The 11467-nt window shown below is 36.7% G+C and overlaps 1 protein-coding gene across 3 annotated transcripts in view; it reads left to right on the top strand.

Annotated features, from left to right (window-relative positions):
• Positions 1 to 229: 229 nt before the first annotated feature.
• Positions 230 to 11467, top strand: part of csrnp3 (cysteine-serine-rich nuclear protein 3) — a 248138-nt gene continuing 236900 nt past the window's right edge. Inside the window, exon 1 of one of the 3 annotated variants that reach the window (XM_043693912.2) lies at positions 230 to 543. The gene's annotated coding sequence lies outside the window, so the exon portion shown is untranslated. The remainder of the gene's footprint in view (positions 544 to 11467) is intronic. The other 2 variants (XM_087989110.1, XM_043693911.2) reach the window with 2 other exon arrangements.

Raw genomic sequence — 11467 nt, 5'->3', positions numbered from 1 at the left:
AGCAGAGAGCTTTTGTGCTTTGGAGGCTTGTGTGGCTGTGTATGCAGTACCTCTTACTTTCTTGTCCTTTCCACAGCAGCCTGTGTGCCTTAGCAACAAAAGCAAACTGCACATGTAGACTAGATAAATGACTCCCGTATAGTTGAGTGGATGCGTGTATGATTGGGCTAGGCAAGTCACGTTACATCGTGTTGCCATTCTGCCGGTGCAGAGCTGTTCCATTGTTTGGATTGAGAGACGGAAGATCTTTACCCGTTTCCAGCTGGGGCTGTTATTGTGTGTCAGTTTTTGCTGTGTTGTTCCATTGTCCCTCTTCATGTGGGCAGTAGGAAGTCCGGCAGGACAACGAACTAAAAATGCAACTGTCACTCTTTGCAAATTAATGCATCTGCACAAAAATAATTGAAAAGGCAAAAATCGGGAGAACAGCGAGCTCTGATCAGCAGCCAGGAAGCCTCGGGCTTGCTTGTACGACGAGACCAAGCCCCCAGTCAACATCTGATCCTCGGGATTTTCAGTAAGGGGGAAATAATAATATAAAAAGTAGGTAATGGGAATTCAAGCTTCAATACTTTCATATGCTGTAAGCATATGCCAAGACTCCGGGTTGCTGTCGTTTGATTGCTTAGTAAAATGAGGCTGTTTGTCCCAGTTAGGGCTGCGTATTGCTGGTGACTCTTGGGCGGTTTGTCAGACTAACCATCTGGCGTTAATGAAAGTAACCATTGAAGCTCACTGGGTTGGATTGGCGAATGTGTCGAACTGCTGTGAAGGAGAAACAATAATTCACCAAGTGATAATTGATTGAGTCAAATTAGCATTTTTTATTAGCAATTTGCTCAACTCACTTTTTACAATTTAAGAAATAGCGACGTTACATGGTATAAATCAAACTGGGTGAAAGTTAGATTCAAGAAATAATCCACCCTCGGTACATTTCCCCACAGCTTTTAAATGTGTGTAGTTCTTTTGCGTCATTTAGGCCTCATTAAAATTGTATTATCGCGACAAAACTACATGAGTTTAATGATTTGGAGGTGCCGGTGTTGGACTGGTGTGTATAAAGTTAAAAATAACACAACACAAGGTTATAAAAAAATGTTTTTTTTTGAAAGAAAGAGTAATGGTTGCTATGTGTCCTTTTAAAAGCCTCCGGTCGAAAGATATTTAAGCCCTGTTTAAAGGTGTGTTGCTTGATTTGTGCGCTGTGCTTTCTGAATTTAGGTGCTTAACTGATAAAGCCGGCATCAGCTTGATACACCGTCTGATTCTTGTACTGTGCTTTCTTCCTAACTGCTTTGCTTTATTTCGTTGCTGTAGGCAATTTTAATAACACCCTGCAGATTTCCCTCTCTGCTCCACCCCACTAACCAGCAGAGTTTTTTTTTTGAAAAGGCTCCTTGACATTTACATTCACTGTTTAAAACTATTTTTTAAAAAACCCCACTAAAATTGCAATAATTTAGCTAACCGTTAAGACTATTTAATGGGTAGAATTGTTTTAAAATTGAGATCGTGTTTAATGAATAATTATAGGGGCAACAGAACATCCTGACTGCATACTGAACTGATGAGTGATGGTCTGAATAAATCAGTCGCAACTTTTACGAAATGGTTTTAACAATTTTATACTTTTTAAAAAAAAACTTAAAAGCGATAATTATATTTTTTCAAATACATCAGTAACATAAGACAACTGGTAAAGTGGGTGGCGGGGAGTCTTTTTTTTTGCTGTTTGTTTTAGAATTATCAGTTATGAGTTTATTTCCTTACACCACTAGCTGAAGAGAAGAAACATTATTGCTTTGGTAATATTTAGAGGCCGTCGTGGACTCTTTGATTTTAGGCCAGCGCTGTTTGTCAAGTAACAATGCACTTCAGTTACACTTGTCATCTGAGGCGAACCAGATCGAGCCAATTAGCTTGATTAGAAAGTGTGAAATGTATCTGAGGTTTCAGCGTCTAAATCTCGGATATTTTGTTTCCAAAGGTATTTTGATCATTTTCTGATTCTGGCCCATATTATAGTTGTTAGTGCTATAATTCTTTCACTTTCCATGCAGTGCTTTATTTGTGTTGACAAAGAGTTTTCACTTTTTTTCGCAATAGAATCAAAATGCAATATTTTAAATTTATTTCCAGACTCCTGATGAAGATGCAACAGAGTTGTTTGAGTGCAGAAGGCAAACATGTTTTGTGGGATTTAGTTGCCTTAATGTAGCTTTTTTTCCTGCTTGGTGTTTTCCCTTTATATCTTGGAGATCAGAGACTTACCAAGCAGAGAATCTGAAGGCAAAAACCTTCATCTATTTATCAACTCTCATTTAATTGTTCTTTTTAATATTCAAACAAGAGGTTAGGTAAATTCTTGATAATAGGTTGGAAGGTTAGGTGGGAATGTGGAGTATTCGGATCTTACTGAATAGAAGACCAGGTTTAAGGGACTGAATGGCCTAACCCTACACCTCATTTGTATATTCTTATGTAATTACCAAACTTTCTGTTTCAAAGCTTTTGGAACACTATTTTCCGGTAATGCTTGTATCAAGGTATTTGGTATTTTGTTCATGTTAAATTGAGAAATGTAATGTATGCATAATGTACCTCTAGCTATAATAGGTAAATTGAATAAGCTGCACCTAATCTTATAGTGTAAGAATGGATGGAGACTGCAACTCTGTGTGCTTGAAAATTTAGAGCTGTGGTAAACTGTTACAAGTTTATGAAGGACAACTTCGCAATAAATGCAGTGCTTTTCCATAGAAGATCACACATTATAGTTACAGCAAACAGAACAACAACAGGATACCACTTGTCCTCATTTTCCACCCCATTTGCCTCTACATTCAAAGGATCATTCTTTGCTATTTCTGCAATCTCCAGCAGGATGCTAACATCAAACACATCTGCCTTGTCCCTTACTTGTCATTATTTTGCAGGGACCCTTCTGTGACATGCTGGTCCACTCCTAACACTTCTCCACCCCAATCACCTATAGACACACACACAGACAGCAGCTTCCAATGCAATTGGCAGTGGTACCACTCGCTCTTTCACCACCTCGTTCTTCACTGTCCAGGATTCCAAACACACCTTTCAGATGAAGCAGAGTAGACTTTCAAGCAAGTTTACTGTACACGAGCTGGATGACTGCTTTGCAGAACACATTGACCTTCCAACTGATTGCCGTTTCAATACACCATCTTGCGATCATGCTAACAATTGTGTCTTTGGCCTGCTGCAGTGATCCAGTGAAACTCAGCCTGAGATGGAGAAAAAACATCTCATTTTTCACTTCGGCATTTACAGCCTTCGGGCTTAACTTTGAATTCATTGATTATAGGAGAATGAACACTGTCCTCCATTTTTACTGCACCCAGTTCTTCACTACTTGGTTGCATGGGTTTGTTCCTGACAAACATTCTCTTCCTCACAAAAAGAGAAAATTTCATGTGCTATGTAGCTTTCTGCAGTCTATCCCCATTAAATAATATTCAGCTATTCTCTCTTCCTGGCAACATGCATAACTTCACTTTTCCCACAGTGTATTCCATCTGCAAATTTTTTGCCTACTTACCTGACCTCTGCACACTATTTGTCTTCCTCTTTGCTTGCTGTTCCTTGCATTTTTGTAACATAGTGACAGTACTTTCACTTCTCTCATCCAAGTTGGACCATCTCTTATGACAAAGGGAAACTTCTAAATTGCTTTATATCTTACTGTCTTGGAACCAGCCTTTACCAACAAGTTTCAAACAATTTAAGCATTTTACATTTCAGAACTAATGTAAGTTGTTAGTGTTTAGGTTAAGCACATTATATAATGTACTGTATTATGGTGAAGTATGGATTGGTTTGTCTTCAAGCACAAGTGAATTTGTGAGACAGTTCAGTATTAAATAAATAGGCTGGAATAATTTTGGTTGGGCTGTTTTGACCCTATGAATATTGACATCATCAGTAAATTCTGCAAGTATTTTTGCTTTGTTTTAAATTCTAAGTGGATTCCTCACTTGCTGTCAAAAGCTTAAAGGAGCATTTGCCACCATTATACCTTTTCTGGTAAGGAAATGACATAGACTGTTTTGCCATCATTCCTCTTCATTACCTTTTACATGACAGTTTTGCTCCCTGTCTCATGAAAGCTGAGGCATTAATCACTTCTCAGTGATGTTCCCATACCCTGGCATTTGCAAAAGTAAGTGTTGAATATTTGACCTTGTGTCTTTCATTTCATGGCTGTTCGTTACAGTGTGTTAGGTTTCTAGTTCTGCACAGCTGACAATATAGTATAGAGAGGTCAAGTATATTTAAAAAGAATAGCAGAAGGCCAGTATCTTGACTAATCAGAAAATTATTTACCTGCTTATGAAAATGGCTGAATGGCTTTGTACAGAGGGGATAATATGCATGGACTCGAATTTATTTCAGCAGGGATTTGTACTGGGAACATTTGCTGTTCTTATGGCTGGATGGTTGAGGACAACTGCAAGAAGTGGATCCAAGAAGTATGGAACAACATTCAATTTATATGTACAGTTTGAACTAATGAAATATCAATAGCAAAACCTTAAGAATTACTCTGACCATCGTCTGGATGTGTGAAATTAATGGCAAGTAACCAGGTCTTTGCTCCCAAAGTAGATGCGCAAAGCATAGTTGGGAAACCTTCTGCCTTGGGAAAATAGCTCTGAGTCAGGTTATTTTGTTGAAAGATCGGAGTGTACATTGCTGCCAACAGGAATTGAATACACAACACCCACCTCCTGGCATTTATGATCATTTTGGAAGCAGTAATAAAAAAAAGACAAGAAAGAAGGTGTTGTAAAAGTACTAAACTGTTTTTAACTTTCAACTTCAGTGTGCAGCAGGCTGTATTTTTCCATCAATGTTTAAAGAGAAAGGTATTTAAATAAAATGTTCAGGCTTTGAATATTGTCAAATACAGTATCCATGGATTGGAATAATTGGATGTTGGAAGGCAAAATAAAATTCACTATAGTGAGAAATGTCACATCTTTAACAGAAACATTGTTAATGAGTTGTAGACATATTGAATTAACTTGATTCTAGTATTTTCAACAATTGATTGCTAAAATAAGAAATATTGAATGCACTTGATAGTAGTGAGAATAATTACATGTGGAATGATGGTGCGTAGGTCACGAATGATGATGATAAATATGAGGAAGGTCCATACAATAATGTACAACCTCGTGATTGGAAAAAAATTTTCAGCAATTCAGATGATACGCTGAAGGATTTTCACATGTAGGGTAGTGATTAATTTTGTACTTGTATTTCATTAGTTCAAATTGTATGTTTAATTTGAATGTTGTATAATAAATATTAATTAATATGAACTCTTTAGTGATATTGGGTTTTATTTTTATTCCATTGTATTGGCCTTGCTAGAATGTCATTTAGGCTCAAATTAGGCATATCTATTAGCTCCTCAAAAAATAGGCCAGAAATTAGAACCAAATCTTTCAGAAATGATGTTCAGAATCACTGCATATGAATAATGATGTAACTTTGAAAATCTCTTCTGCAAATGGCAATTGTTGCTTGATCGGTAGTTGATTTTAAATTGGAGATTGGTATATTACTTACTAACTACAGACAGTATATGTAGCAAAGTAGGTCATAAATGAACCATGATCTAATTGAATATAGGAACAGCTGAGATGACTAAAGCTAACCTACTTCACCCTGATCCAAGATCTAGGATATTTCAGAGAGTCATAGAGTGCAGAAAAGGTCCTTCAGCCCATCAAGTTTACACCAACAACAACTACCACTAAAGGTGCACTAATCCCAATTTCCTGCATTTGTCTCATATCGTTGAACGTTATAACATTTGAAGTGTACGTCCAATTTTTCTTTGACAAGGTTGTAAGCTTTCTAGCCTCCTCCAACCTTTTCAAGCAGTGCATTCCAGATTCCCGCCACCTGTTGAGTGAAAGAAGTATTTCCTAAATCTCCCCTGAATCTCCTGCCCCTTACCCTCAAGCTATGCTGTCTCATGATTGACCGCTCAACCAAGGAGAACAGCTGTTCTCTCTTCACCTTGTCCATACCCCTCAATCTTATATACGTCAATCATGTAGCCGCTTAGTCTCCTCTGCTGTAGAGAAAACAATCCAAACCTATCTATTCTCTTCTTTTATAGTTCACTTTCTCTATCTCGGGCAACATCCCGGTGAACCTCCCCTCTACCACCTCTGGTGCTATCACAATCCCATTGTAGTGAGGTGACCAGAACTGCGGACATTGCTGTGGACTGACCGGTATTCTGTACAATTCCAACATTACCTCCTTGCTCCTCTTATACCCTACACTACGAGTGATGAAAGCAACTGTTTGATACACCTTCTCAACTATCGTATTCATGTGCTCTGCTGACTTTAGGGAGTAATTATCCCAAGGTCCTCTGATCCTGTAAGCTACCCTGTGTCCTGCCATTCATTAAATACTCCCTTGTTTCTTCTTCTAATGTGCATCATCTTGCACTTATTTGAGTACCATCTGTCACTGGTCTGCCTATCTGACCAACGCATGTATATTTTCCTACATCTTCGCTATTACCACTCTACAAATCTTGGTGTCATCTGCAATTCTGCTTAGAAATCGCCCCTCATTTTGATCTACATCATTTATGTATATAACGAACAATAAATGTCGCATTACTGATCCTTGTGGTATACTGCTGGACACCAGCCTCCAGTCATTCAAACAGCCATCAACCACTACCCTTGTGTCCTATTACAGATCAGTTTCTCATCCATCTCACCAACTTTCCCTGAATTTCATGTGCTTTTCTCCTTATCAATCAGTCTCCCATATGGAACCTTGTCAAAAGCTTTGCTAGAATCCATATAAACTGCATCAGCTAAACCTCCCTCATCTACACACTTTATCACATTTCCAAAAAATTGTAACAAATTTGTTAAGCATGATTTCCCTCTGACAAAGTGATGCTAACCATCCCTATTTAACCCATGCCTTTCCAAATGGGTATTAATTCACTTCTTCAGAATTTTCTCCAGTCGTTTACCTATCACTAATGTGTGACTGACTGGCCTGTAATTTCCTGATACATCTCTACCACTTCTCTTCCAAGGTGGGGCCACATTAACTGACCTCCAGTCCTCTAGCACTTCCCCTGTGGCCAGACAGGAATTAAAAACTTGTCAGATTAAAATTTTGTGTCGGTTCATGATATAAAATTTTACATTGATCCTCCACTATAGTGCAGCACTCTCTCAGCACTATCAGAGGTGCTGCCTTACAATTATGATATTAAACCAAGATCCATCTGTCCTCTTAAATGAATGCAAAATATACCATAATACATTTTTCTCCCTCTTGGAAAGTCATACTATCTTCAGCATCCTAGCCAATGGTTATCCCTCAGTCAAGATCAATAACTGAGATGAACTGATCATTGTTGTTGTGTGAATATTGGTTGCTGTATTTCCTATGTTACAAAACTGATTATCCTTTAATAGTACTTAAAGTCTATAAATGAATTTGAGTTGTCTGAAGTTGTTACAGGCACTACATATAAAATTAAATCTTTCCCTTTTTTTGATCCATGTTCCTATTGTTGTAAAGGTATATAACTTATATGGGAATTTAGATTTTTAATGTAGAAGTGAAATAGAGTTGGGTTTCAGTTCTGTGAAGATAATCTTTAAGGGGTCAGAAATTAGTTTGGAATAGTGAAGTGAAAATATAACTTCCAAGAAGGCATGTGATTTAAGTCCCAAGTACGGTATCTATGATGGTAATTGATGTATTTACCAAGTGTAATCTTTATAACATATAGAGAAAACAAACTTGAGTGCTACCAGTTTTGAGTTCAGTGTCAGGTTTCACTTCATGATACAGTTGGAGTCTCGCAGAAGGGTTTTAATTTGTGAAGTTTCCAAGCTGTGAAGTTTGTGGAGAATTTTTCAAGCTGTGAGAATTGACATGGGGATTAAGCTATTGGAGCTGGAAAGAATTCTCTTGACCATCAAAACTGGAAACAGTTAGTTAACTAAAAAATAGCGTTAAAATAGGTGGGTTGCTTCACTGAGATTGACTATCTGGAAATAATATAAAAAGGTTGAATTGTTGTTTTTGCTTATGACTTGTATATAGCTTTTTTTCCCCTTTTTTGTGTAATAAACTTTTGTTAAAGTGCCTTATGTTTAGTTAGTCACTAAACATAAAGTGTTTATGTTTAGTGACTAACCATGTTAGCGAAAAATAAACTTTTGAGCCCAAGCTCGGTTTCACTCTGGGATCTGACTTGTATTACCATCAACTGGGATCATAACATGAAACTTTGCAGTAGTCATATAATCTTCGGAGAAAAGAAACAAATCCTGTAAACCTACAGAAAGGAAATCATGGAAGCATCTTCTAGATTCTGTTTTCACTGATTCTATTATGTGTTAGAAACCAGAGAGCACACAGTTCATAAAATGTGATTTTTGCCTCAGCTAAGAACAAGTTCAGCTCTCTTTTTGAAGGTATGGAAGGATCTTTGAAAAAGACTATATTATTTAGATAACTAAATCGGTTTGTGGAGATTTTAAGGAGTATCTTGAAATGGTGACACATGGCAAGGTTTAGAGAGTCACAGTACAACATCTCTGGTTCAGGTGGGTGAAACTGAGTGCAAGAGGCCACATTTCCTGCAATGGATTACTGCTGGCGAGTTATAGCATTGATGAATGTTTGCAACAATAGGGAGGGATACGAACATGGAGTTCAATGTGAAGTTTGAAAATTTTATGATTGATTTTAGCAGGGTCGATCAGCAAGACAACAGTGAATACAGGGTGATGTAGACAGCAGTATTTTGTATGTTGGAATTTAATGGGGAATGGAAGACAGTAAATGGACCAGGAATGTATTGGAATTGTTGTGACTGGAGGTAATAATAAAAATAGAGAGACACAGAGAAACAGTCAATTTAAAAGAAGATAGTCTTGGTGATGGAGAGGCTATCCAGTCAAAAGCTCTGGTTAGGATCAAGTAAGATACCGGGTTTTTTTATATATAAAAGCTTTTATAAGTAATAATATGTAATATGACTAATGTTATAAGGGGCTTTTCATACTTGTTTGAGTGTTTACACAACATATGTACAGACATGTGTCAGTGAGCAGTCTGGGTCTGTTTAAAGCTTCAGTGCCAAATTGAAATGCAGATGTCATTGTGGGACTTTTCACATTTAGAAGGTGATGGCAGAAGTGTTTCCCTTAATGCTGAGAGTATCAAATGTTTGTCATTTTGTATTGTCTGTTACCATTAACCTCTTTCTAGTAAATATACTGCTGTTTGCCCATCCCACTATTATGTTCAGGATTTAGGCTGTGTGAAGCTTGATTAGCTGTAAAGGCTGCTCCAACAGATTTGAAAACCTTCAATGATGCCAGCAGGATATCTATACACATATTGCCATTCTTCATCAGCTGTTCAAGTAATTCTTTACAAAAGGCTGTGATTGATTGGTCTGTGAAGAGTACATGTGGTACAGATGGGAAAAGCTTTCAATGCCTGCTAATTAATGAGGTCAGGTTTACATCTTCTGGATGAGCCATTTTATTCAATCATGCAGGCAAGAAGTGTGCAGAGACATTTTGTACTCATTATGAAGGGGAGGCACAAAAGAAGCCAGCAGTATTGTTAAAGCAGTAAAGAGGGAAATAAAAATATGCTGTAAAATTTCACGTAAATGTAAAACTGCAAACTCTGTTGATGACTAACGAGCATGTCATGTTATGGAAGTGCTGCGACAGATTGCTTAATGAGTACAATGCTTGTGAGATGATCATAAAGAATAGACCTAATGTATGATGACTTCCAAGATGAGAACCTTTTAACAACTGACATTTCCCAGGAGAGTGAAGGAAAATATTAAGAATTTTGTGACTGGCTTGAATTTTGTGACAAGTGCAGCACTGCACTCTGGGTTCGACTATTGATCAGATATAAATATGTAACCAATTTTACTGCATTGCTTCATGGTTTACTGGGAAGGATATACTCCCAAAATGCTTTTCCATTACAGGCGTTGTGTCAGTTACATAACAGATGAGGTTTAAGCTTATCAAGCAGCATACACTCCTTGCATTCAAATAAATATTGGCTTAATTCCGAATAACTGTGTGCAAACCCAGTTGAGTTTTTTTTTCAGCTTTTCTCTGGATTTATTTGATTATTTCTATGAATCTATGTTCCAGTGTATTTACGTCTTCTGGACTCAGATATTTTTCATTCATTAAAATGTCCAGATCATTTTATTGTTTTGTGTTTGCTTCATGTTGAAGAAGCATATTAAATGATTGCATCTAACTTGAGTTGTAATTGCATAGCCCCATCAATTCAAACTAAAATATCAGGTATAGTTCTTAAATGTGCTGCTGAAAACTAACATTTACACTTTAGATTTTAAAATTGTCAAAAAAACCTGTATCATTTTATTTATTCAGTAGACTATGCTTGGTCTAACGTCATTTAAGAAAAACTAACTTTAAATATTTTCAACAACTAAGGAATGAAAGACGATTTCTGGCAATATTTAGTCTCCTCGTTTAACTGCATTCTGTCTGGAGCCTAGGTGGTTAAGTGTGTATTTCCCAATACAAACATGATTAACTATACAGCAATGAATCCATTGTAGCACTTCACAACATAGAATATTCTATTTTTAAATATGTATTTAATTTTCCTAGGTTTTTGTTTTGGCCAGGTCTGAAAAGGACATTGGTCTTTGGGGGTTGGTGGGGGGATGAAATCTGATGGAGTCATATGCCTCTTGCATGTCTATTACTTCCAGATTTGATTCGATTTTTAATTTGTCATTTTATAAATAGCTCCAACCTTTTACTCAATCGATGATTTTTTTTATTGTACAAGTGCTGCAAACCTTGCTTCAATTCTTTATTTGACCTCTAGTTGTCATTTTTTCTTCATTTGTCTGTTTCATTTTGAGTTCCAGTTCTGTCCTCCATTGTTTAGAGACTGGTCATTGTTATAACCTTTTTCTAATTTTACTTGTGTTCTGCTGAAATAGCTTATTTAAAACAAGGGGATACCATTGTAGTGTACCGTGGATTAAAAAAAACTATTTTGATTTCTGGCCATCATTAACTTCATTGCTGAATGCTAAACCCCAGCCATAGTGTATAAAATACACTTATAATTTTCAAGTGTTTTGTCAGTATTCTTTTAAGATGAATGGAAGTTCTAAAATCCTTTGACTTAAGCAATTTTTTTTTGTACTTAGCAAGATGACTGCCAGGCAGTTGTTGTTTTACTGAGCCTTCTCTGGTAAATTGTATATTATCAATGTCTAACCATCTGTAATTTGACTCTGATTTAAAGTAATATTTAGCAGATATATATTTTCAAAAATATTTAGCAAAAGAATCCAAAACAAAAACTTTTTTTTTTGTCTCTTTGTAAT

The sequence above is a fragment of the Chiloscyllium plagiosum genome, unplaced genomic scaffold, assembly GCF_037043375.1.
Source record: "Chiloscyllium plagiosum isolate Xiang-an unplaced genomic scaffold, Cpla_swu_hap1 HiC_scaffold_7, whole genome shotgun sequence".
Lineage (NCBI taxonomy): Eukaryota > Metazoa > Chordata > Chondrichthyes > Orectolobiformes > Hemiscylliidae > Chiloscyllium > Chiloscyllium plagiosum.
This window is presented reverse-complemented; position numbering and strand designations above follow the sequence as displayed.